This window comes from Dunckerocampus dactyliophorus, chromosome 18 (assembly GCF_027744805.1).
Source record: "Dunckerocampus dactyliophorus isolate RoL2022-P2 chromosome 18, RoL_Ddac_1.1, whole genome shotgun sequence".
Classification (NCBI taxonomy): domain Eukaryota; kingdom Metazoa; phylum Chordata; class Actinopteri; order Syngnathiformes; family Syngnathidae; genus Dunckerocampus; species Dunckerocampus dactyliophorus.
Window position 1 is genome coordinate 2,407,931 of NC_072836.1, and position 27,456 is coordinate 2,435,386.

Sequence of the window (27,456 nt, forward strand, 5' to 3'; positions counted from 1 at the left end):
GCACGCATGCAAACAAATGCCCTAAATGAGCGTTGCAGCATTTGACGAGCGGGGGGGCAGCATTCAGACACACCTGTCTGGTAAAAGTCAAGATGGGTGTTGGCGAACGCGTCTCTGCTCCCCCGGTATGCTAATTAGCGCCCACCCACACCGGCGAGGCGATGATGCGAGGGTTTCATCAACGGTTGCAAGTGACACCACGTTACCACGCCATCATGCGGTTAAGCTCTGACTTCTTGTCTGATTGCATCGCTAACGTGGAGGAGAATGATGTAAAGGCTGGAAAGACGACCCCCACGTTCCCTCAAAGAACCCCATTGTGCCAAGGTACTTTCTATCCATCCCGCTCATTTTCAGGCCGTGTAATTTTAAACCTCGCGTTTACTATGCTCATGCATCATCTGACTTTATCAAGTGCGGGGGGGGGGCGCTTAATAAGAAATAATAGGGGCTGTAGTTGAAAATCGAAGTGAAACGAGATGCTGCGTTCAGGAACGACCGCGTGTCACAGTTTAGTGGCAAATAAGGCGCACGTGCACACAAAGTGACATTCCCAACCCGACTGCATCGGTGCCACCTCTTCCTGTCCCGCTCTCATTCATGAACATCGTTTAGACTTCTGTGGTGTCTCATGCGATGCGTGTACTGTGTCACACTTGGAATACTTGCATCAGCACACTTAAATATCCACAGTGTACTTACTTCCTGAGCAAATCTATGACAGTAATCCGTCCTTTGTTTCCAGACCGGATCAGAAGTGAATTTCCTCCAAGTAGGATTCCTTATTTTTAAATGGGATATTTTGGTAGTTGGAGCATAGAAAACCTGTTTATGACCTTATAAATCCGCTTTTTAATATCATTAGAGCCCTGCAGACATGAAATAACACCCCTATAGTCGCCTTTCTACTCCTATTATCCAATATAGCACATATAACCAGAGCAAATACGCCATTTAAGAAATAAGAGTTTCATTTTGCTGTACTTTGTGTATTGTAAGTACACGAGTGTACCAACGGAGACACGGCCACGGTTTTCATTGCTAATCCAAACTGTATAAGAACATCCTGGGAATGTCTTCACAAGGAGGTCTGCTGATGACAACAAGCCAGCTGGAGGTGAGGAGGAGCCATCGGTTGGATTCATTACAAGCACACATGCTTGATATCGGCTTTTGACTGACATCCCATTTACCGATACTGTCCAGCACTTCAAATAATTCCAGACTGCGGACTACTGAGCTAGCAAGCTTGTTGCTAGCTCATAATGAGTTGGCCGACATCCCTAATTCCAACATATCCGTGTTGGCGTAGACTTGGCCTAAATGCCAACGTTTCTTGTTTTGTTTTGAATGAGACAGACTTTAGTGTCAGCAAAAGAAGGTTCCAGGCTTCTCGCCCTTCGTCCCTGTCCGCCACATGGCCGCCGTGCTCCAGCTCGGCCCCCTGATGGTGGCATCCTTCCTCCCCTCCCTCCCCGCGAGGTCCGCCATGCGCCGACCGGTGAAGGGGGGGAGAGACGCACCAGCAGAAGGCTGGCTCGCATTGCTCCGCCTGGCACCGGCGCCGCCTTGGCTGCGGCCGGGCCCAATTCTTCCAAGAACTCCGTCTTTTTCCGGCCGGCCTGGTGGCCCGCATGGGGCCTGGCGTGCCGTGCACGGGCTTGGCAAGGCGGCCAAACAACAGCAGGTGGAGGCATCCTCTCTGCTGATGATCCTCTCCAAGGATGACTTCCACCAGCGCTGACACGCCCTCAGAAGGAATAGAACAGAAGGGAAGTCGGGGAATAGTTCTCAATCCAGCCCAACATCTTGTTTCATTCCATGTCTTTCATGTTGTCTTCCTGGCAGCGTCTTTCACTTTAAACGGCTGAAAGATTGTCTTCATGTCAACAACATCCATCTTTCTGCTGGGGAGGGGCTCTGATTAATATGATAGCACACTCTTGATGTCTTCAGGCATGTGGCCAGCATGTAAGGCTGGAAAAAACACACCCGCAAGATGGAAAGGACTTCATTAGCGCTTTCACTTCTTGTCAATAAACCACAATTAGTTGAGAGGTTATGAGGAAGTGTTGCATTATATATTACATCTTGGAGCAGACAATCAATGCATCATTTTCACTGTGCAATTATTTGATTATTAGAGACAAGTTACAGAACTTACAGAACTTGCTGTACTTATTTCACATTCCATCAATGAGAAAGACAGAGCGAGAGAGCAAAGCTGTTGTTTAAAATGCAAATGAAGCAAAACTTGATGCAGTTGATTTATTACCATGGTGACAATAATGACAGGAACCCATAAGAACCCACTTTAAATGTGTTCAAATGTGCCCTACGTTTTGGAGGGGTTGTCTTGTGACGGTCATGTGACTACAACAGGATATGGCTTCCCCGAAATGACAGTACCATATACCTGTATGTGTATGTGTGTGTGTGTGTGTGTGTGTGTGTGTGTATATATATATATATATATATGTGTGTGTGTGTGTGTGTGTGTATATATATATATATATATATATATATATATATATATATATATATTTTCCATGAAATCTTATTTTAATATTTTTTTAGGGTGTCACATATTACCATACAGCTCTTCTTACTATATTTCTTCCATGAATTCATAGAGAAGAAGCTAGGAAAATACAAATAGTGCGTATAACTTCTCGGTTTATATTACCTTGACTTTTGCACTTTCTCCGCTCTTGTGGGCTTTTGTGTCAGATATTGTGTGCTTTTCTACTTTTGCCGCTGTAAACCTGGAATTTCCCTTTGTGGGACTAATAAAGGCATATCTTACCTTATTATGCTACAGGGACTCGAGCCGGCCGCAAGCTACCAAGCGAACAAGCTAACGAGCTAACCAGTTAGCCTCAAATTTATTTCTGCTAAACCTAAGAAAGGGTTTCAAACGGAGTGGAGAAGGAGGACAAAGTAAGAAGCCACGAATTTACCACTTCCACATGGAATGGGAGAACCTTTTTTCCACTCTGCAGCCATGGCTGGTTGTACAAGGACAAGGCAGGGTGTAATAAGGATGGCTGTCTCATCCATGTAACATTACTACAGATACTACATATCATTTGCATTTCGATGTGTTTTGACTGATAACGGACCATGGTCTACCACAAGACAGCCATCATTTATTCATTCATGAATTACTGCAAAAAATGCGAAATTGCGAGAGACTGTATCACTAGCAGGCTTTTTTAGCCTTCAAATTGCTATTGAAAGCCTGACGAGATGAAAAATTTGTCACAACAGCAAAAAATGCTAATCCGACACTCAGTAAATGTCGCTCTTTCAACCAATATATGATCTTTGTTCAATTCAAAGTACATTTGTGCTACACAAAGTATACAGAATAGATTTAGCATGGCGAATGGAACATCACGCGTCCCCCCACCCCTCGGTTAGCGTGTTTTTCAGTTGAAAATTGACTCCACTGCCTTCGTCCAACCGACCTTTAGATGAGAACTTATGCCATTAAGATGAAAGCCACAGGATGGTGGTTGTGACAAAAAAAGACGGTCTTGGTTAGCGTTAGTAAAAGCTTGCGTCTGGGTGGTCATGGCAACAACATACAGGAATTGATCAGAGGAGTCGGTGTCTGGTCAGCATGAAGGCGCCCGTGTCGTACGCGGCACTAATGAGTTGAACCCGCCGACTGATCATGGCCGTATTGGATGGCTTGTGGTGTCATGTGACCACCAGGCAGCGTCTCATTTCCATGCTCTTGGCTCGCTGGTGTGATGAAAATAAAGCAAAGTGTATTTCCCAGCGACGCCCTTCCAGCAACCCCCATCATTCACGCTGTTTATGGCGTAAATATTTCAGGCAGGCCAGATGACCCCGCAGCCCGCCAAAGGCCATTAATAATCATAAAGAACAGGGACCGCCCTCTCCGTGATTAATTGCGGACATTTTTGCATAATGCTTTGTTTGCGCTGAACTCTAAGCGATTTACTCTCCGCTGACCGACCTGTCACAGGAGACCAGGCTGCGCCGACCGAGCGGGTCATGTGGTGCCTCAAGCACTAATTACCTCCTAGTGACCCCCAGAAGGTCTCCTTGGTCTTCCTGGCAAGGTATACTCCTTTTGGAGGAGGCGCTGCTGTACAGTATCTGCACAAATACTACTTAGTACTTGTGGTACCGCTTCTATCACAGAAACTTACATCCATCCTCCATTTTCTACTCTTCAACGACTCCGGCTCGCTCGCTGGTGGCCGTCAGTCTTCATCAGCTATCCAGAGGAGCGATTGCATGAAAGAATTGACTTTTCTTTTGACTTGTCTTTATTATGTGCATGAATGTACAATTGAGTGAGCAAGCCGGCCTTGTTTTTGACCTTGTAGATGATTTTCAGTCTTATTATTCATTTCTGCCAACAAAGTGAGCTGTCGTTCTGGGACCTACCGTGAAGAACGACAGAAGGAACCATGATCGCTTCTTCAGTGCGCAACAAGACAATGAGGAGTAGAAGGCTATGTCCCCACGAATACGAATATTTCAAAACGCATTTTTCATTTGTCATTCCAGCTGCTCCACACCTGGCTGCGACTCCAAGTCCATGCTTCTCACCCAGGTGAGAAGTGCCATCTCCGGGTCGGGCATGAGATCCTGCCCCAAGTGGAGGAGTTTAGGTACCCCGGGGTCTTGTTCACGAGTGAGGGAAGGATGGGACGTGAGATGGACAGGCGGTTTGGTGCGATGCGGACTCTGCATCGATCCGTTGTGGTGAAGAAGGGGCTGAGCTGAAAGGCAAAGCTCTCAATTTACCGGTGGATCTACGTTCCTACCCTCACATATGGTCATGAGCTTTGGGTCGTGACCGAAAGGACAAGATGGCGGGCACGAGCGGCCAAAATGAGTTGAAATGAAATGCTGCTCCTTCGCATTGAGAGGAGCCAGATGAGGTGGTTCGGGCATCTGGTCAGGATGCCTCCCGGACGCCTCCCTGGGGAGGTGTTCAGGGCACGTCCGACCGGTCGGAGCCCTCGGGGACGACCCAGGACACGTTTGAAAGACTGTCTCTCCGCCCGGAGGAGCCGTAGAGATGGAAGTCTGGGCTTTCCTGCTTAGGCTGCTGCCCTCGTGACCCGACCTCTGATGAGGGGTAAAACATGTTTCGTCCACGTGTGAATGTAGCTTTTTGTCTTCAAAAAATTTGCTTTAGGAGAAACTCTGGCGAGACTAGAGAGTTTAAAACTTCGGCTGTTGGTGTTTGTGTGTGGACGGGTAAAACAAAGCGTCTTTGGTTTGTGTCATAAGAAATGTGTGACATTATTGCATGTTTTTAAACCTTTTTTTCCCCATAATAGTGCAGCCCTAATGGAGGAATTGTGGATCATACTTTGTTAATCCACTTTTAGTTGCTGTATTCTGCATTTCTAAACTCCTGATCCAGGTGAATTAGCTCGACTCTGGACTTGCGTCATCCAACTGTACTTACCAAGCCTGCATGGCTGCGAGGAGCAGGCTTGTCACGTCCCTCTAATCTCTCGTGTCAAAATAATCACAAGTTGCATTGGAGAAGACAGCTTGGTTCTAAGCCGGTCTTAAGGTCCTTTCTCCTTCTTGACAAACACGGTAAAAACACGTCAACTGGCACGCCGCCGCGAGGCGTTTGCTCTAATTATCTCACGCTGGGCTCAGACAGATTGTGACTACATGTGTCATCACTGACACGCTTGCAGCGTCGCGCATGAACACGACTGGCAGCAACGGCGAGGAACTCTATTTACAACTCTATCTTTCATTGTATTTATAGTCTTACTCATATTATAATGGCGAATGCTGTCATTACTGGACAAATGCTTGATATTGGTTTTCTTACTGATATCCAATATACCGATATCGTCCAGGACTTCATTGCCGATACCGCAGCTCTTCCCTCAAATTGATGGCAGGTGACATCTTGTGTCATGACTGAACACCCGATGCTTCTTTCACAAAAACCCCCAAATAAAACAAATACTGCAATAAGCAGTACAATCTATAGAAAAAGTGGCATGTTTATTTGAAACATTAATTCATGCAAAAATCAAGTAAAATGACAATCATGTTCTCCTACTTCACCAATAAAACAGGTGAGACTCCATAAAGTCACAAGCAGGACTCCAGTACAATCCTATTTGGAAAGCTGCACATTTCCATGTGCCACAAACCCCCGTAAGAACACAGTAAAGTGCAAAGTGTGAAACTGGACTAATGCAAACAGCGGAATCCACACATGAAGGAAACATTAGATTCAAAGTATTAAAGAAAGACGCCTTCAGAGGGGGTGCATTGCGTTGTCTTGCAGTTTGTCGTTTATGGCACGCCTGAAGACTAGTCTGTGCACTGTTTGCTTTCTGTTTACGCATAAATTACTCACTTGCCACGAAATTCTTGACCGAAAATGGTGCGCTGTGTCCCGCGTGATGCCACACAACAGCAGGCATCACCCCTGCAGCGTCATTAATTTCCCTATTTGTGAGGAACCTACAAGATGTTGAACTCCAGAGAACAAGCTCATGCAAAAAAGAAAGGTCAGCCTGTATTTTCTCACAGCTGCGGATAGACAATGTGCAAAGAGCAGGAAGGAGGCAATAAACTAGAAGAAACGGGCACGGACAGTGTGGGAGAGGGAATTTCTGACTAGAAGACATTGCTTTGGGAGTTGTGATTATGAAAATTAAAAGGAAGATCCAAGTGGCTTCAGAAATTACTTGAGAATTGCCCCGACTTTCATTGCAAATTTCATATATACAATCCAAAGGCCAACCTGGGAAATAATTCCACACCGCGGACATTCTGAGCCAGCAAGCTTGTTGCTGTGTGGATCTCATCATTCTGGTTAAAAAGAAAAAAAGATGCCAATATGAACTGATATTGGCCAATATCATGATCATACTACAGTAGTATATCATATAATGATCTCTGTTTCGCGGTTGAATGCGGCCTATCATTTCCAAAAAAACTTTAAAAAATGCATATTTAAACAAATTGTACTTATTCTCGGCCTAAATGAAGCATTTTCAAACACAAATATTGCTAAATGATCCAACTAAATGAACTAAAATACGAATACAAGGCAGAAGAAGCATTGTAACTGTGAATGTGCTACAGTGTTCTACATTGGCCACTAGGTGGCGGTGTTCGGTGAGATGGGCACTAGACTCCTCACTAAGGTTCCTTTTCTATTATATTGGGTAATACCAATGTAAAGGTGACTATAGGGGTGATATTTCATGTCTTGAGGGCTCTAATAAAGTAAAAAACTATTTAGAATGTTGTAAACAGGCTTTCTATGCATAACTATGAAAATATTTCATTTATTGATGATGAATCCTACTTGGCAGATATTCGCCTATTGTGGTCGGGTCTGGAACCGATTGATTGTGATAAACGAGGGATTACTGTGTATATTATATTGATATTGTCACCCACCGCTGTTAAACCAAGGATCTGGTTGTGCCACTGAAGGGTTCCTGTTAGCTCTGATTGCATTATCTGTGGTAGCAGGCATACAGCAAAGTGTGATCGCGAGACACTACTTGAGTTCATGTACGGTCTGTGAGCGTCAGGTCCACTGTGCCGCTGGCGTCACGGAACAAGCACACAGACAAAGCGAACAAAGGCTGTGCTGGTGGAAGACAGCCGTCTGTGTCAATAGTCTTATTTGACCAGGAGTCCTGAGAGGCTGTTCTGACCTCAGCCGGTGTTGGATGCAAACCCATGTTGTCCAAGTCCAGGCCTCCCGAGAGCAGAAAGACACGATGTTCCGTGGCGGTCATGTTTTGACAGGTTTTAGTGAAAGCTGCGATTCATTTGTGAGGCGTAATCACATTATCACATCATCTTCCTATGAAAATTCTCACCACCTGATGGTGCAGGGCTGAAGTACGGCAATGTCCTCTGGGAGCTGGAAGGACAGACGTTGTGTCCATTTCACGTTCCTAAGGACAGTGACTGGTGGCAGCTGTTGTCCTGATAAAAACTCCCAAATGTTGTTTTGGGCTCGCAAACGCGTGTGGTGTTGCTCCACATCAGAATAACCAGCAACTACTGAATAATTAAATGTGGGCTTTGTTGCCTGATTTGCATGTCCCATCCCGCAGCCACTGCCGTAAAAGTGACATTCACCACATCAAGCCTGAGATGAAAGTGTTAAAAAGCAAACGACCTCATTTCAAAATAAGATTTTATGCGGCGGCGACCGCAGCAGAGGCGCTACGACTCCGCTCGGAGTCGTTCAAAGTGTCATCCATCTTTTATGGAGCCCACACTGAGATTTGTTTTGTTGACGGCCCGTCCTTCCTCATATCCTCTCTCTGCTCGCTGCTCGTCCCACCGAGAAGCTGATGTCTTTTATCCACACTTGATCTTTTTCCCTTTTTATCACCACAATCCCGACTGTTTTCTTCCCCTACCCTCCCGACACGTCTCGCGCTTCCAGGCGAACGCTCGGAGGGTTCCGAGAGCGAACTCTTCTCACTTGAAAGGCGGGAATGAAGCCACTCGTGAGACGAGGTTTGGTCATTCCGTCCGCCGCCCAGTGCTGGCTTGCTGCTTGTGAAAGTGACCATCATGTCAACTCATCTGGTATCACATGATCATCACAGCTACTGGACCTTCATATACGCCAACATTAAACTCCATCGTCCAAAAAATAATGACCACACAAAGACTGAACTTCTACCTGGTAGAAGCTTTTGCATTTGCTATGGCAAAGTGTTCTGGTCGACGTTGTGTTCCAGAAGAGAACACCTCCCTGAGAGATGTTAGCATCTTTTTTTGATGTCTTGCTAGCAACATTTCAAAGATCTTGTGGTGTTTTGTGTCGAAGGGAGGAGGAAGGCAGGGGTTTACTGTCAAAGAGAGGGCGGGGTTTTAGGAAGAATGAGTTAGGCTGAGGTGTGGTGGACTCGTACGGGTGCCCCCTTGTGGCTGCTTTGAGTTCTACAAACCAACGTGGCCCTTGAGATGTCTCCATCGCATTCACCTAAGCCAGACATCAGCAAACTACAGCCAAGAATGACTTTTTCAGATTCCATCCATCCATCGACCAGTCCAGGGTGTACCCCACGTCTCTCCCTCAGTCAGCTGGGATAGGCTCCAGCATACCCCCGTGACTCTAGCGAGGATAAGCATCACAGAAGATGAATGGATGGACTTTTCCAAATGCTTTTATTAACAGCTTTTAACACCGAAGCTGATTTGCAATGCTATTTTTAAACTTTCCACAGCGAAAAAATAAGCCATTTGAAATAATTCTGAGATTTTCTGAAACTGGAGGCTCTGCACTTTCCAGTGATGTCCAAGTCATTTCGGTAATCCAAAGGCTTGAGTCACAGCAGCTTGGAGAAGATGAGGCTGCGATACAAAGCAGAGTGGGGTTTCGTTACAAAGGAGAGTGAGCGTGTGTGACGGACAAGCAACTTTCATATGACAGAAGTCCAGCAGGGAAGTCATGCTTTATGGAACATTTGAGTGGGTCTACGTGTGTGTTTTGCTGTTTTTCTCATTTTTTCTTGTGTATTTGTTCGATTGCAAAACATGTTGGAGGTGGATGCACAGCTGACTGAATCCCAACATACTGTACGTCAGTCTTGCCCCTCCTTGGCCCCCCCCCCCCTCCAACTGCAACACTACTGAGAACCTGATAATGATTTGTATGTCTGTACAAACCACTGTATGAGTTGCTGGCACCATTCTGCATACAAACTTCTGATTATCAAGACTAATCCCTCGTTTATCACAGGTAATTGTTAATTGTCAGTGAAGGCAGGATACCTTATTTATAAATGGAATATTTTGGTAATTAGAGCATAGAAAACCTGTTTACCACCTTCTAAATATGCTTTTTAACATGATTAGAGCCCTCGAGACATGAAATAACACCCCTATAGCCACCTTTACACTCCTATGACCAATATAGGAGTGTACACCTATACTCCTATACTCCTATACACCAATATAGTTGCTTCTACAGATGCACTATGGAAAGTGTCCTTACCGCCTCCATCACTGTTTGGTACGGTAACTGTACAACACGTGATAGGAAGGCACTCCAGCGGGTGATCAAGACCTCACAGAACATTGTTGGGGCAGCCCTCCCCTCACTGCAAGACATTTATAAAACTAGAGTCCTACGAAGAACACACAACCTCATCAAGGACAGCACACATCCACAACACTCATTATTCACACTCCTACCGTCAGGCAGACGCTACAGGAGTTTGAAGTCCAGGACCACAAGGCTGGCAAACAGCTTTTACCCACAGGCCATCAGGCTTCTCAACGAAGCACTCACACACGCCGCACGCAACACACACTCATAGCACTTTATTTATTTATTTATTGATTGATTGATTTATCTGTATTAATGTCTCTTCTGTTGTTGTTGCTTAATTTATTGGTATTTGGTGTTTTGTATTGTATTTGTATTGGTGTTTTCTTTCTTTTCTTGGAAGAATGAACAGAATAAGATTTTCATTGCATAGTAGAACTGCTGTTTTACTATGCACATGACAATAAAACTCTCTTGAATCTTGAATCTTGAATATAGTAGACACAATAAGAGAAAATAAGACATAATGTAGACTCACACGTTAGCATTGGAAGATTCTTTTTTTTAAATGTATTTTTCTACTTCTTGTGCCGTACAGTACTTCCAGCGGTGGTTGTCTCATCAATGTGACATCACTGACACCTAGTGACCAGTGTAGAATACTACACATCATCACAACGTCTGTACGTCAGTATTACTGAAAACGTATTCCCACCCGATCCAAGCTGTCACACCTCGCAGGGCGGTCCAGCCGCTTGTCCAGTTTTCGCCACGAGACCGCCGCTAATCACAACGTGAGCGACGTTCCAAACGAGCAGTTATTGTACGCCAAGTTTTGCCGATGACGTGACAACGAGGCGCTGATCGGATTGCACGCATGATGAAGTCGCGATGGCGTCACGTCGTGTTTTATTCAAGGCTGCGTTGTAATTTGTGTGAAAAGATGAGTAATGAGCGGAGGCGAGCGTGTGTCTGTAGAAGCTGGTCTTTATGGGCGAGAGCGATCCCTGAATGATGGAGAAAGCCGTTAGAGAAGTAATAAAATCGCTAATGCCTCCCTCCTCTGTTTTCCCGCCGTTCACGGCACAGGCAGTGCCGCAGGTTTATCCATACGTAGCGCGATGATCCCCGACACGTTTCTCCATCCAATTCCTCCGTCACCGGAACACTTGGCCAGAGCCATCTTTTTCAATTACGCCGTGAGAGGAGCGGCCTCGCTTTAAGCCCGCAGGGAGAGCGACTTTTTAGGCTGCATTAGAATGTATTGCCGCCATCGGATATTAAAGCGGAATCTGCCGGATTAATCGGCCGGGGGCCCTCGGAGGAATCCGAGCACTCACTTACATGTAAGAACATCCCAGTGACATCACAGCCGGCTGGTCATCTTATGGATTTTATTGCTTTTATTGGTCGGAAGCAGGAAGTGAGCACACCTGTCATGCAGGGCGGGTCTTTGTGGCTTTTATTTTAAAAATGTGATCCCATTAGAAGCCATGGAGACATAACACTTTAAATACTGTACATCCATCCTTCCATTTTCTTCCACAGATCCGGGTCCGGGTTGCGAGCGCAGCAGTCTCAGCAGGGAAGCCCACACCTCCCAGGACAGCTGTGAGACATAATCCCTCGAGCGTGTCCTTGGTCTGCCCGTGGCCTTCTCCCAGCTGGGCAAGCCCGCAACACCAGGAGGCATCTGGACTAGATGGCCTGGACGAGGCCTTCTAGGCCTTGTAGTTGTGATGATACAATGTTTCATATGTATCCATGTCGCTGATATTTTTGACACCAAGCATTTTTGCTTCTGCTGGTCCTCCATTTAACTTGATGTAGATTTTGCCATCGGTGCTCCAAGTGCTTTGTATCTTTCTCTGCTTCCTCAAGTTGCGTGCTTTCTTAGCGATGTCGGCGTTGCGTTTAGTCAGATGCTCATTCACGTAGACGTTTGTACCTTTCAGCTTCTTTCCCTTTTGAATTCCCTGCTGGTGAACTTAGCAATGATGACAGGTGTGGTGGTGTTTCTGCCATATAGTGCCAATGGTGCCAATGGTGTTGATATCTACCTCCACCTCCTGTGATTGTAGGAAGTTGGCAATCTGTAGCTTTGTTTGAAGGGACGTCCATTCCCTCTGGTTCTCCTCTGTTATGATCTTTTGACCTGGATGTAATTCAGAGCCCTGTGATGATCACTGCATTCAAAGAGTGTGTATTGGTATGGATAAAAAGGTGATCGATATCGTTCATTCAGCTTTTATGATGGGGACGGTTGACCCAGGAACAGATGAAATCTATTCCCACGATTTTTTATGGTGGTGATGTTTGTAAATATGCACAAATGTGACGGTGTTGTTTTGGTGCTTTAAGATCACAGCTGCTCATGGAAGCTTGTTGCTGAGATTCAGACGGTCACCAGGAAGCTGTGCAGCAAAAGGTTACGGGAATACGGCTCTCCCCCAGTGAGCTGCCCCACCACCCCCCAACCCCACCTCCATCCTACAGCCCACTCTAATCAGTTGTGTGTGGGCTGTGTGATCCCTCCAACTCCCCATTGTGAAGGAGGATTGGAAACACCGGGACGTGTGTGAGTAATGGACAGCCAGGGCTTCCTCTTCCTTAACCTGCCTTCTCCATCACGTTCAGCACAGGGGGGTGCGGTGTGTGTGTGTGTGTGTGTGTGTGTGTTTGATGCTCCCCTCACTGTAACTGCACCTCTCAGCTGCTCATTTGTTTGGCTTTATGCGGCACGCCGTGCGCTGATCGCCTCACGCATGCACGGCCGTGCACGAGAGCATGGCGGCCTCCTCCTCCCAATCAGGAAGCCTGAGTCGCCGGACCGGGCACAGGAAGGGGATTACATTTCCCCTGGGTGGCCTGGCGCTGGGAAACGAGCCCCTGTTGGCCCGGCGCTCAGCTGTGGGAGATGAGGATGGGATTGAAAAAGTGAGAAAGTGCGTGTGAAATCAGAGAGGTGACCTATCCACGATTGTTTGCTGGATTAAAAGTCCCAGTTTGTCATTGTTTTCATTTGTCACCCCGCCCTGATGGATTCCACATCTAAAGCGCCTTTAAGTGCACCAGCATCACAGGAGGTGGGTGGGGCGGGGGCGTGGGAGAGCACTCAGCAGGGCTAAGGACACAGGCTGGCACCGCCTACTTTTAGGTCCGCTCAGCCCACCGGGTTAGCGTCAAGCTAACCAAGCAGTTTGTTGAAAGGAAGAATTCAGTGAAACGTAAACATTACGTGACATGTTACATTACGATACGTGACCTGGGCCACGACACACTTTACATGGCACCATGTGACATGTTACATTACGATACGTGACCTGGGCCACGACACACTTTACATGGCACCATGTGACATGTTACATTACGATACGTGACCTGGGCCATGACACACTTTACATGGCACCATGTGACATGTTACATTACGATACGTGACCTGGGCCATGACACACTTTACATGGCACCATGTGACATGTTACATGTCAACACCTTTTTGCTGAAAGACAGAAGAATTCAAGCTGGTTTGAACCCGAGCTGTTTTAGCAGTTATGTCATTTCAAATGTTCTTCTGATGTATGACGTACAGTGAAACCTTGTTCCAAAAAGCCCGACAAAAACTGCAGCAATTTTTCCCAGAAAAGTAAACCCAGTTCATCCATTCCAGACACCCAAGAATATAAGCAAAACATACATTTTCAGTGTGTGCTGTGTGGATGCAGGCTTTATCAATCAGACCAATTGCCAATTGTGCCTTATTGCTCCGCCCCCAGCCAGTAGACAAAGCTGCCTGCAAAGCATAAACAGGAAAGGCAGGCGAAAAGCGGAAATAAAAGCATGAAAGACATCTTAGCTATGTGTTATAGCTGACGAAGCTAATTAGTGTCATATCTAATTGATAATCGTATTTTCACAATATGCCAATAAAAAACGAGAGCTGAAAATGAACAGTGTGGACACCGCTGGCCTACATGGATGCCTACACTAATGGTCAGTGTGATCGTGTGTTGCGGTGCCTGTTCTAGCGCTCCATGAAGTGTGTTTCCTTCAAAGCTGCCTCGCGCTCCACTCTGTGACCTCTGCCAAGGTCACTGTCGCTCTCTGCAGTAAAAGTTTACGACAGGTAAGAACCTCGAAGCGCCGAGAGCTCCCCGCTACGCAGCGCGACGCCCCTGTGACTCCTCCTCCATTGTTGTTGATGGAATGTGAGAGCGCACGAGGCTTTTGTGCTCATTGCACGTCTTCTCTTCGTGACGCTCGTGTCGCGGGCTTATTCCGCTCTGAACCGGCGATTGTGTGCACGAACAAAACGAGGCTCCCGAGCGATGAGTTTCATGGAAGCAAATATGCGGTGCGCCGCAAAGGGCAGCCGTCAACAACGTCCACACAAAGCAATGAAAGCATGCTTCATTGTGCGTGTGCTTCATACACAACAACAATGCCTGATTGTTTCTGTCTCTCGCTGGGCGCCACGGCCGCCGCCAGAGCGGGAAAAGGAGATGCGCAAGGACTTTGGGGCATACGGCGCGGCTGAAACTTCCCCTCCATCATTGCAGCCATTTACCGCCCGCCGAGGCACATCTGGGTCCAGGTGGCGTCCGAACACGATGTCAGCGTGTCGCTTAAACTGCTTTAATGCCCACCTGCCTCGTTGCTCCGCCCCCAGCCAATTGACAAAGCAGCCTGCCAAACAAAGCGTAAGCTTGAAAGGCTGGCGGAATGAAGGAATAAAACAGCTCACATGTTGGCCGACCATTGCTCATCGATGACGACCAGGCCTGGAGGACGCCTCGTGCTCACTTCCTGTTTGAGCATTCACACGTTCCTGTTAATTAACAAGCAGCAAATACCAATTGTATGTCAGTAGAGGGGCCTGTCACGGGAAAGTCTGCTTCTGGCTCCAAAACAGATGAGAAACAAGACAAGTTCTTTGAGAATAACGAGAGGTGCAATTGAATAAAACATGCATGCAAGGAGACAAATCAATACGTGAGCAGACGGCTTCTACAGAAAAGATCTGACCTCATGCTGAAATGCTCGTTCATGTACCAGGAGAGGGGTGACCGACATGGTGAAGGTCAGACTCACATGCCTAGACGCCCAAGGCTATTTGACCTGTTGACTTGTGTTATGTATGCAGATAATCGTAGCGTGTCAGTGTGACACCGCTAATGTGTGTGTTAGCAGAAATATAAAGTAATGTTTGCTAGCGTCATCCAACCAAATAATCGTAGCGTGTCAGTGTGACACTGCTAATGTGTGTGTTAGCAGAAATATAAAGTAATGTTTGCTAGCGTCATCCAACCAAATAATCGTAGCGTGTCAGTGTGACACTGCTAATGTGTGTGTTAGCAGAAATATAAAGTAATGTTTGCTAGCGTCATCCAACCAAATAATCGTAGCGTGTCAGTGTGACACTGCTAATGTGTGTGTTAGCAGAAATATAAAGTAATGTTTGCTAGCGTCATCCAACCAAATAATCGTAGCGTGTCAGTGTGACACTGCTAATGTGTGTGTTAGCAGAAATATAAAGTAATGTTTGCTAGCGTCATCCAACCAAATAATCGTAGCGTGTCAGTGTGACACCGCTAATGTGTGTGTTAGCAGAAATATAAAGTAATGTTTGCTAGCGTCATCCAACCAAATAATCGTAGCGTGTCAGTGTGACACTGCTAATGTGTGTGTTAGCAGAAATATAAAGTAATGTTTGCTAGCGTCATCCAACCAAATAATCGTAGCGTGTCAGTGTGACACTGCTAATGTGTGTGTTAGCAGAAATATAAAGTAATGTTTGCTAGCGTCATCCAACCAAATAATCGTAGCGTGTCAGTGTGACACTGCTAATGTGTGTGTTAGCAGAAATATAAAGTAATGTTTGCTAGCGTCATCCAACCAAATAATCGTAGCGTGTCAGTGTGACACTGCTAATATGTGTGTTAGCAGAAATATAAAGTAATGTTTGCTAGCGTCATCCAACCAAATAATCGTAGCGTGTCAGTGTGACACCGCTAATGTGTGTGTTAGCAGAAATATAAAGTAATGTTTGCTAGCGTCATCCAACCAAATAATCGTAGCGTGTCAGTGTGACACTGCTAATGTGTGTGTTAGCAGAAATATAAAGTAATGTTTGCTAGCGTCATCCAACCAAATAATCGTAGCGTGTCAGTGTGACACTGCTAATGTGTGTGTTAGCAGAAATATAAAGTAATGTTTGCTAGCGTCATCCAACCAAATGGAACAACAGACACAAAACATTTTACAAGTGCAATTACACACCAGGACCCTAGCATCCTAACCACGTCCAGTGTGCTTCCCCACCATATTAGGGGAGCGCCCCACCCTTCCAACGACACCCCCCCACAATCCGATAAAGGTCAAGTTAATGTAATGTTGTACATAGAAGTCATTCCAGGTTACTTCCACATAGAACAGGTCTATACATTACATGATGCATTTATTTGACTAAATAGCCCATCTTCTTGACCTTGTTGACATGACATCATGCCGTGTCCGTCTTGCTCACGTTTAGCACCTGCATGCGTGGAGGAGCAATTGCATCCATTACATATTTTGACTTTGTGGATTATTTACGGTCTTTCTCCTGCTTTCTAGTAAGAAAGTTTGGTAAAATGTCACTGTGGAGGAGCGATCACATTACACCGGGCTGCCCCTCCCCGGACCCTCCAAACAAAGAGGAAACGCTGATGTCAAAAGTTTATGAAAAGAAAAAGGTGTAGTTTATCCGCGCTGTACGTTTGTGAAATGTCATGTTGACGCTGGTGAGATTAGAACAAACGCTGGCCGTGTTTGTTTGGACGTTAGCGCACGGCCGAGTGCACACGTGCGCTTTGGTAAGCCGCTATGTACGCATCGGACGAAATCCTGATAAGCACACATGAGCTGATTCCACTTTTCACTCATGAATTGGATGTTGGCCACTTCTTAACATGTACAGCAGCACTTCACTTTTCATTAGTCATCTTTTTCCAAATGCTTTTCTTTATTGAAGACTCCTGTTACGGATGTTTCTATTGCTCAGGATGAAACTTACCGTTGACTTGCCATACGTCTTGGCGAGATCAGCCACGCGTACACCCCTTTTGGTACTTTTCTCCGAGTTCTTTCTTGAATCAATTACTGTTTCTAGTCCCTTTTATCAAAGAGCTGGCACTCGCAACTTCATTTGGCCCCATGGTGGGTTATTTAACAGTGTCACTCAATAAAAATGAGCACAAAGGGTCGATTACACAAAATGTTTGCTGGGTGATGCTCATTGAGGTGACGAAAGGTCATTTCACTCAGCTTTGAAATGAGTCTGGGAGTCTCGAGGACAGTTTACACTTGAATTCAAACAGGAGGAAATTGCAATGCCAGCGCTGGAGAGAGCGATTGGCGGCCCAATGAAGGTTTAGCGAAGTCCAATGGATTTCAGAAGAAGAACTGCTCTCTTCAGCTTTCTTTTATGGCTTCTGTCAGAGAGGAGGTACAGTGGGTGCAATCTTACCGTTTTTTGTTATTAGAATGTTAGGCACCAGCCCGTCTCAGTTGGACAACTAGTTGCTCCTCAGACAGAGATGAAAATGGCGGCATACTTACAAACTGTTTGCGTGCGTGCGTGTGCACGATAGCTATGAGAGCAGAGTGTGTTTGTCTCGGCCAGGACGGCCTCGTGATTGAGACATGTTTCTGTTATCAAGTTTTCAAAATGTGTTGTTCAAAGCAGAGGGAAAATATTCCATTCCTAACATCACTCAATGAGGAACAAACAGCGACTGAGTCACCAACACGTGGGATGCTTTGTTTGGGTGCTCCATTCCACCAGCTGATATGCGGGCAAACAAACTAGTTTTCTCTGTGCAAGAGCACATATATGTAAATATGTACAGTACAGGGAAATACACGCCAGTCAGCTTTTGTGAAATTATCACAAATTGTACCTCAGTTTTTCTAAACTGTCTGGATGGAGGATGGATGGAGTTCCCAAACCAAGCACTCACACGTTGCAGGCTCACTGTCCATGCTTTCATGGAATACGGGTGCTAAATAACCCGCCATGGGGCCAAAGTGAGTTGTGAGTGCCAGCAGAAGGTGAGAGACACGATTTGAATTCAATCTTGTTCGCATCAACAATCGTTTCCATTTAGAATAATTTTCTGCCTGCAAAACTTGAAATATTCTCTATAAAATCCAGTCATGGAAACAATGATTAGACCACCCTCGTTTCTTCGTTTCAATGCCTGATACAACTAAAGGTACCTTTGTTTGGACAAATACAACAATGACAACAAAAATAGCTCATAAGAGTTAAATGTTTTGGCGGTACAGTGCTTTAGCTGTTCATGTCAGAACTTAGGTGATTTTGGTTATTCTCAAGAAAAGCATGGAAGCTGCGGGATATCAGCTCTTAAATTCAACTCTTATGAGCTGTACTTGCTATCATCATCATATTTGTCCAAACAAATGTGCCTGTAGTTGTACCAGGCATTAAAATGGATGAATAAAGTGAAGAAACAAGGGTGGTCTCATCATTTCTTCCACGACTGTGTACTTTAGTGAATATTTCCAGGAGTCTGGAACAGATGAATAGGATGTACATTATTTCCCGTGGGAAAATTTGTCTAGATTTTTTTGTACATTTCGTCTTTCGTCGAAGCTTTTGGAGCAAATGAATAACAAAGTGAGGTACCCCTGCATAGAAAAGGTACAATTCTCAACTCTACCCGTGACTTCATGTCCTAATAAAGTTAAGAACATTTAAAAACTAATCTCCAATAAATGTCCCCTTGCCTTCCTTTGAGCTGCTCGCCGTTTGAAACCGTTTTTTTTCTCCCCTATTTTTGTAATAAAAGTGTAAAAAGCAAAGACGAGATGACCCAGAGGATTTAAGAGTATCATCTGCACAGCCACCGCCAGCCGCCAAAAGTTCTAGCGAGACGTGCACTTATGTTTAATTAACGGTGAGTTCAAGAAGCACCAGCTTCATCCATTACGGAGACGGGCCGACAGGAGCCGCTTTAATTGGGGACGGTGGGAGTAGCGGGGGGGGGGTGCAGGTATAGGTCATGTGATGAGGCCCACATTTTTTTTCACGGGAAGACCGAATCCCTGGCGGCGAGATAACGAGGCGACGGTGCGGGGAAAACATTCCTCATGGCACGCTAGGATTGCGGAATTGTTGCGGCGACCGTTCTTCCATTCCACGTGTGAAACCGCCGGCGAGGTGAAAACACGCGACGCTATTATTCAGCAGTTTGCGCGGGTCAGCGGGTCAACAAATGTGAAGGTTCTGTCTGGAATGAAAAGATCCATTTGTACTTTTGGGGGAACAAAAAAAAAAGATTTCTGTGAACTAAAACGTGAGGTCTGAGCTCAGCCCCCATTTTAACTTGTCATCGCCAATTTACTCCCGCAGATGGAATATTAAGTATGTTCTTTTAAATAGGGGAGAGGAGGAAAAGCACAGCAAAAAGGGAATTAATCCGCTTGGCTTTATTTTGATAATATTTTTTTACAGCTTTGCCATCTGCAGAGCTGTTCCACTTCCTCTTCAGCAGACACGCCAATTCTTAATCCCAATTCATCTAATTGTACCTCAGAGTGCTAATAAATATTGTTATGAATTATTCAGGCGCCGAGTGGGCTGATGACACGCTGAGCGGAATTCAAAGCACTTGAAACTGGAAAATGGGAAAGTGCACTAAATTCCCTCGGAATTTCAAATAACAGGAAGTGTGCGTGTGCGTGTGTGCGTGCATGTGTGTGTGTGGGGCGATTACTGTGCTAATGGCGGCATTAGCGCGGTGGCTAGTTGATAGCGTTGTGTTGCAATAATCACAAATAGAGCATATACGAGTGTTCCACATAAAAATGACTGCACCTGGCGCTCGCTCAGCTGCTTTAAAGCACACGTTGGAATTCGGGTCCCGCTACTCGGACTCTCTGTTTTCAAATGTTAGCCGTGTTCTGCACAGCTGGAGTTTTTACAAGCGGCTTCATGGCAGTGGGTCCACAGGGAGCGACCGGGGATTAGGCAGCGTGGCAGCTCCCGGCTCAGATCCCGTGTCGCCGCGGCACCGCTCTGCCGCTGAGCCTCGCTAATGGCCGCCGCTCAGGCTGTGCCTCATTAGGACGAGGTGACACCAGGAAACGGGGACGCGCGCTGGGCATGATTACATTAAAAGTTCACACAAGCTTTTGGTCCTTTGCTGCACAAATAAACAAATCGTGGAGCGCGGCGGGCGGACACGGACGCCTTAATTAGCTGCTCCCGAGCGATGTTGCCTCCTGAATGGGGGAGGAGCCAAAGAGCTGAGTGATGGGAAGCGGAATTATTCACCAAGAGTTATATTTCAGGGCACGAGGCAGGCAGGAAGTCATTTGAAGTGGGCGGCTGGCGTCCAAGCTGCCGGGTTTTGGGTCGGAATTAAAATGTTCCGCAGCTGTTTGGCCGAGCTTTCTACCTTGACTAATGAGTTGCCGAGCGGGGCGACGGCTCGGCGGTCGCCGCCACCCTTGCTCCGACCAGTCGACTGTTTCAAAGTGTTCTCCCGCTGAAGGAGCAGCTGGACCGCTCAGCTGTTGCTTCAAAACCACCGCGCTAGCAACATGTGGACCGGGCCGCGCAATTAGCAGTCTTTGCGTAGCTGCCAGCCACGGTGACGCCACGGTTTAGAGCACCTGCGCTTGGACGCAACTAAACCGTGAGCACAACTTTTTCTCTGCTTTTCACCTGGTGGATTTAACAACTTCTGCCAGTCCCAGCACACGGCACACCGAACACCGTGCTGCACCAGCGGGCACCTTTGGCACTGCTGGACAGTGCAGCACCTGAAGGTTCCTCTGACTTTGAGTGTGCATCGTACCCTAGTCACGGTAGAAGTACTAATTTGCCAGAATGCTGTCAGAATGAAAATTCCTGGTTTATTCTTGGATTTTCCGAGTGCATTCTAAAAATTCTGACTGCATTCCGAGTGCATTCCAAATAATAGGGCCCATTGTTGGGGCCGGCCCAAGTGTTTTGACTGCATTCAGCATATTTCTTGCGGTATTCCAACAGCATTCCAAACATTCTGATCGCATTCGGGAAAAAAAACACTGCCGCTGAAACGTCACTGTGAAGAGTCTCCTGATTCGCATCACTTCACACCGCCAAGGAAAAAAGGAGCCAAGTTAACTCTTCCAGTGGCAGCCGGCGTGGGCTGTACAGAGGTGCGCAAACCCAAGAAGCCCGCTGAAACGTCCCTCACCATTGACGCGTCGCCAATTCACATCACGTCATGCTGCCAAGGAAAAAAGGAGCCACGTTAACTCCACCACCAGCCGTCGGTGTGGTCAGTGTAGAGGTGCTGAAACCCAAGAAGGCCCTGAGGAGCCAGCTCCTATTCCTCATGAGGCTGCACCTTCCGACCAGACTTGGGGCAGTCATCCAATGGCAGTCTTCGGCATTCTTACCAATGTCAAATCCTCTCCCCAATGTGGCACGGATTTTGAAACTTTTTCATTCTGGCTGGTTTGATTTGATTCGTGCTTAGTGTGAGGGGGCTTTGTTTTTTATGTGCGGTTACTTAGTTGGGCCATGCAATGTTTTTACATTTGTTTTTAACGTTGTGCTTCATTTCTCCGAGAGAGCATGAATCCTAACGAGAACACTCAGACACGGAGCATCTGTGAAGGTGCTGATCTAAATGAGGACAGTAGAGACTTTCTAGTTGCTTGTGTCTTTCAAAGAGTTGGACAGCGTGACAGAACACGTCTTGTCACTCACCGTCATGCACTGAACAAACGAACAGAAAAGCAAACTTGACTGTCAGCAGAAGTCCAATTAAGCCGGTTCACGTCCGGCACCGACCGGGCCTTTTGTTTGACAGTCGGAGGTGTTTTGTTTGGGGGGGGGGGCTTCAGGAGAGGACATCTTGACGCAAGTTTGACTCGCAATGACAGCCATGTTCCTAAATATTCTTCTGATGATGACAGTGGTAGGGGTCTCCAACCGGTAGCTAGTGAGCCCGTGAGGGAGGGGGGAGGAGAGCCGTATGTCAAAAAGAGACAATTTTATGAGCGCATCAATTACTCGCAGCTCTTTGCCCGCAATGAAAGCCCCGTGAAAAGCGGGGATCTCCTGTAGCTCTCATAGTGATGAATAAAGTTTCCTCTTCTATCCTCCAGCATCCACCAGTCATGCCGGACTCATCAAACCAAGTAGAAGAGACCCTTCCTCCAGAACAGGGGTCCTCAATTAAAACTGAGTAAGGTCCGTTGATGCAATTCTGAAAGTTCGAACCAAAGAAACTAGCTTATATGAATATGAAATATGAAATATGAAATATGAAACCCTGCACATCACCCTGTTGTTCCAATGCAACACCATTATCTTGGCACACAAGTAATGAAAGGTTTGAACAGCGAATGAACACAAGAGGCTTGTTTTGAAGTTAAATAAAACTGGAAAATGCAGAATTCAAATGCAAAGTGGAAAATAGATAGCCGGAATGTTTTGAATGCGTTGCTGTTTCCACTGGTTTGGAAATGTGGAAGCTGTAAGAACTTAAAAGGAAGAAGTTCAAGGGGAAACGTGGGCATTTGTGGGATGCGGAAAAGACTGAATGAATGTCCAGAGTGACTTGAATGGTTTTGGGTGGGTGTGAATTGGTTCAGTGTCAAATTTGTAGCGCAAAAAACGGAATTCTGGACGATGTGGGAATGTTTTGGAACGTGTCAGTAGCTCGGATGCATCGAGCGGAACATTTTGATGTTGGAACGGCGAGAAAAATAATAGTAAACCAAAAAGTTTTGGTGCTCTTCAGCATTCCCGTAATTCCATGGATGTTTAAAAAGTTGTGAGGTGAAGTCCGGGGGGGTCGAGGGGGGGCGGCTCATGTCGCACCTCAGTGCTTTGACGTTGTTTTTCCGTGAGAGCGTCCATGACGGCAAAGTCTTTGTCTCCTGCTTTGATCCAATATGGCAATATGTGTTCCTCCTGTGGGCAGGCGCATCATTAGAGACGGCGGGTGATTGATGCAGCGTGCATGAGTAATGGTGGCGCGCCCGTGATGGATCGTCTTAATATCGTCTTTGAACACACTCGCCTTCTCTCGCCGCGCTTAACTTGCATTCATCATCGCATTTGTCACAATAGAGATGTGTTTTTACCTCCCCCCTCGCTCTCCCCCGTCAATACCGCTCGCCCATGGGGTAATCTGGACCCGATATGTAATCAGATTACTGAGACTTGTTTTCCTATAACTTCAATATTTCCTTAAATTGTTTTCCCGGGCTGGCTGTCAGGGAAGGGAAGACGATGTGTGCATGTTGTCATGGCGACGCCACTGCCACACGGGTTACTGGCCTGTTAGCACCTCGCTGGAAAACAGTAAAGGCTGTTTACTAGCGGTGTAAAGTACGTGTAGTCCTAATTGGATTTTTTTGGTGCGGTATAGGGGGTTTAGGTGTACCCGTACCCTGACTGATATCGATTTTCCGCACGGTATACATCAGGGATGTGAATCTTGTGGTCGACAGGTTGATACGATAAAAAAACAAACAACATATTTTAAAAATGAGAGACGTGTGTGTGTGTGTGTGTGGATATAATTTTTTTAGATTGTGTTTATTGGAGAATTGCCAGCAGTTTTTTTTTATGTTTTATTTTAAAAATCATTACGGCTTTTTACACAAAAGCTAGCAGTTTTGTTTTGCATTTTGTTCCCTTACTGTACCCCAAAAGAATCCAAGCGTGACCCGAATAGTGAGGTACGCACTGAACTGTGTTGATTGCGTACAGGTGACTGTACACCCCTGGTAGATGGAAACTAACGTACCTATTTTTGTTTGGAGTGTGAAAACTACTGAACGTATCGTGTCGAGGAGCCTAACTCATCACACTTTACATTATTTGCATTTGGGAATGAGGGAAATTATCCGGAAAATAAGGGAAATTCCTTCGGCCGGGAGGCTGCAACATTGTCCTCGCACATTGCTGCGGCTCAAGCGTCACCATGGTCACCTGCAGTACCGGACAGGATGTATGGAAATGTATGGGAAACTATTTAAACGGCAAAGCAACGGGAAACAAGTGTAGTACGTTTGGTAAAAAACCAAAACAAGCATTTTAAAAAGCATAAAGACATGAATCCAGAGACATTTAGACTGATGGGACAAAGCTGGGGTACCCACAGAGAACCCCCACTAGTGCTCATACGAGGACCTACCTAGTTGCCATGGTAACCAGACCGTTCACTTGCGCTGGCTGGGTCCAAAGTTGTGAGCCATGGAAAACACAAATCGTGAATCCCACAAATCATCCCACCCGAGTGAAGCCAGAGAGCAAAGGAAGCTTGAAGCGGCGTTACACAACATGCAGCGGACCCACCACTACATAATGTTCCGTCTCGCGGAGCGTGTCGGAACGCCACCGCGCACTCCTCTCAGCAAGCACCGAGTAGGAGGACCCGGTGTCTTTCTTCTTCCCCGCTTTCTGTCGCAGATTCCGGCTGCAGCCTCCTGCAGGCATCAGCATCAGCCGCTGCCGACAGGTCACCGAGTGGTCATTAGAGAGGCCTCTCCTGGTCCGAGAGGTGCGGAACCAGAACCAGCTAATGGCTGTCACGGGGGACACTTCCTCTGCAGACTTTCTATCACTCCTCTCATTCTTCTGGCACAAAGTTTTGTCTTAACTGCGCTTTGTTGTTTTTGAATGGCTTTGAAAAGAAGATGCTGCTTTTTTAATTAAGATTCCAATAAGGAACAAAGAACTTGATGCTAACACTGAGAAGCGGCTAAACTTAGCACACGCCACGTCCAATCCCGTTGCTCTGACGTCATCGCTTGCAGCTCACCGCCACTGGGGGGCGTATTTGCCTCCTGGCTCACCAAAGGCTGTCATTACGAGATGATAAAACATTTTTAAGCTCAATCGATGACATTTGATTCCAAATGAAAAAGCGGGTATAAAAACATCCGCTTTAAGCTTCCTAAGCAGCAACGTCCTCTCCCAGGTGGACCACTGATGGTTTGGGGACAGAACCAGAAGCAGGATGACGGATGACGGCCCAGAGCGCCGTGCGCTGTTGTCTTCCGCTTATAGCATCATGCCCATTTGCATATCTTCGTTAAGGAAGGCACTAAATAAAAACAAGTTCTTTAGGGAATTTGGTGGAATGTTCTCTTGTCAGGCTCGCTGGCGTCACGCTGGCCCGGTCCAGTCCCCATCAGCTAGCTGGCGCGTCATCTAAATGGGAGCAACTTTGCAGAAAGACCAGGGGTCTCGTCTCTTGAGCTTGCGTGCGCACAAAACAGGGTGAAAAAGTTGCATACGTCATATAAAAAGCCAAGCTGATGTGAGAATGTACGCCGCCTTTGCAGCTGGCGTACGCATGTTCCGAATTTGTACTGATCCAGATTCATTGCTGGACTTTTAAAGGACAACTGCATGTTCTCCTCTCATTCCATGTGGAAGTGGTAACTTTTTGGCTTCTTTGTCCGTGTGAAACACTTATTTAAGTGTACAATAAGTAAATTGGAGAGGCTAACTACTGAGCTCACTAGCTTGCTATGCTAGCTGCGGCCCTCTGTTATGTCCCTGCAGTGACCCCATAGCCTGCACAATGTGACGTAAACAAAGAATAATAGGAGTGTAAAGGTGACTATCGGGGTGTCATTTCATGTCTACATGGCTCTAATCATGTTAAAACCCGTATTTAGAAAGTCAAACGGCTTTTCTTTGCTCTAACTAGGAATATAATCCGTTTATTAATATTGAATCCTACTTGGCGGAAATTCACTTATTGCGGTTGGGTTTGGAACCATTTAACCACGATAAACGAGGGACGACACTACACTGTCTCGGTTGTCGTGCTGTGTTGTGGGTAAGAAACTGTTGCATTTTATTTGCCCTTTGGCACGATGAATGTGGACGATACTCTCGGCATTGTTTGTTTATTCAGCCATCTTGGATCACACCCCCAACACCTAATCAGGCGATACTCAACACTACGGTAGCCTGTCAGGCTCATTCATTTGGGCAAAGTCAAATGAGAATGTTACACAAACTCATCTGTTACAACGAGGCCAAGAAGGAAGAAATCAAGGATCCCCTCCTCTCTCTTTTCTCCGGAGATTCATTGGATTTAGGTGATTTCCTGTGGGAAAAATTGCTTCGATTTTCTTTGTACGTTTCGCTTTTGGACGTTTTGAAAGCGGTAAATAACAAAATCCGAGGTAGCGGTGTACGTCACTGAGGGACTTGATGAGTTCAAATCAAGCACAAAGCTGCAGAGGACACATTTTAGCACATTTAAAGTGTCTGTAGCGCACGTGTCACCTTGAAAATGAAAGCAAAAGATATGACTTTTGTGCGATGTTAACATTCCAAGCGCTATTCCTACCACACAAAATATGAGGGTGTTGAAATGGAAGCCGCGGCGTGTGTGATGCACACAAAGTGTAAAAGGTTTTCAAGTCTAACCTTTGTACGTGACGGCCACAAGCTGTGCAAACAAACCCACATTGAGCACGCTTTCATCTCCTGCGCTGTCCCAGCAGCAGATTTACAGCCACAAACTTGCTACCTCTGATTCTTTTTTTTTTTTTGTAGCGTTGTTCATCATTTTTCAATTTTTCAGGCCCGCACGCAAGCCGCCATAACTCAGGACACCTTGTCATGCAGCCGTCCCCCCAGGGGATGAGGAATAAAAGGACTGTTTTTTCTTAAGGGGGGGGCGGCGGTGGGGTGGTGGCAGGAGGGGATAAAACCTGAGGCGTTTCCTCACAAACACAACACCCCGTGTCCCGCCCCCTCATCCACGACGAGTGATAAGAGAGCGGGAATCAAGGACACGGAGCGGGAAAAATGACCTCCAGGACAAGTTCCACATTTCTTAAAGAAAACATTCCAACATTCCAACATTCAGCTCAGACTCCACATCCCCCAAAATATCCCACTGACCTCAACTCATTCAATAGCAAAGACGACTCCCTAAGACGTATTTGAACGTCTTTTAGGTTTTTTTGCAAAAGAGAGGCAAAAGAGGTGATGAAGCAAGTTCACAATAAAAGGTCACATTTCATGCACTTTTAAGCCAAGAAAACGGCCACAAGGTGGCAGAAATGTATTTGATAAGAGCTCGGCGTGGGTCTTTTCAGCAAGCAGGAAGTGAGCGTGTGCAGGAGTGCAGCGTGCAGAAGGTTACGCCTTGTAGGGAAAATTTAACGCGTGCACACGCACACACACACAGTTTAATTCCAAATGTAAAAATTGTAAATAGTTTATGGTGGTGGTGGTGTTATTTTCATGTAAAACAACTTTTTTTGTGTTTATGTTTTGGTGCAGCTGTCTTAGATGTTTGAGTTGTCACAAAAGCAAAAAAAAATGGTCAGAGTGAAAGTTATGTTTGAAT

At 46.2% G+C, this 27,456-nt stretch overlaps 1 protein-coding gene across 11 annotated transcripts in view; it reads left to right on the forward strand.

The window, feature by feature from the left end:
* Positions 1–27,456, forward strand: part of LOC129171697 (RNA binding protein fox-1 homolog 3-like) — a 328,221-nt gene that overhangs the window by 53,031 nt on the left and 247,734 nt on the right. Inside the window, exon 3 of one of the 11 annotated variants that reach the window (XM_054760602.1) lies at positions 11,612–11,674. The exons of the other annotated variants lie outside the window; for them this stretch is intronic. The gene's annotated coding sequence lies outside the window, so the exon portion shown is untranslated. The remainder of the gene's footprint in view (positions 1–11,611; positions 11,675–27,456) is intronic. 11 annotated transcript variants of the gene reach the window in all.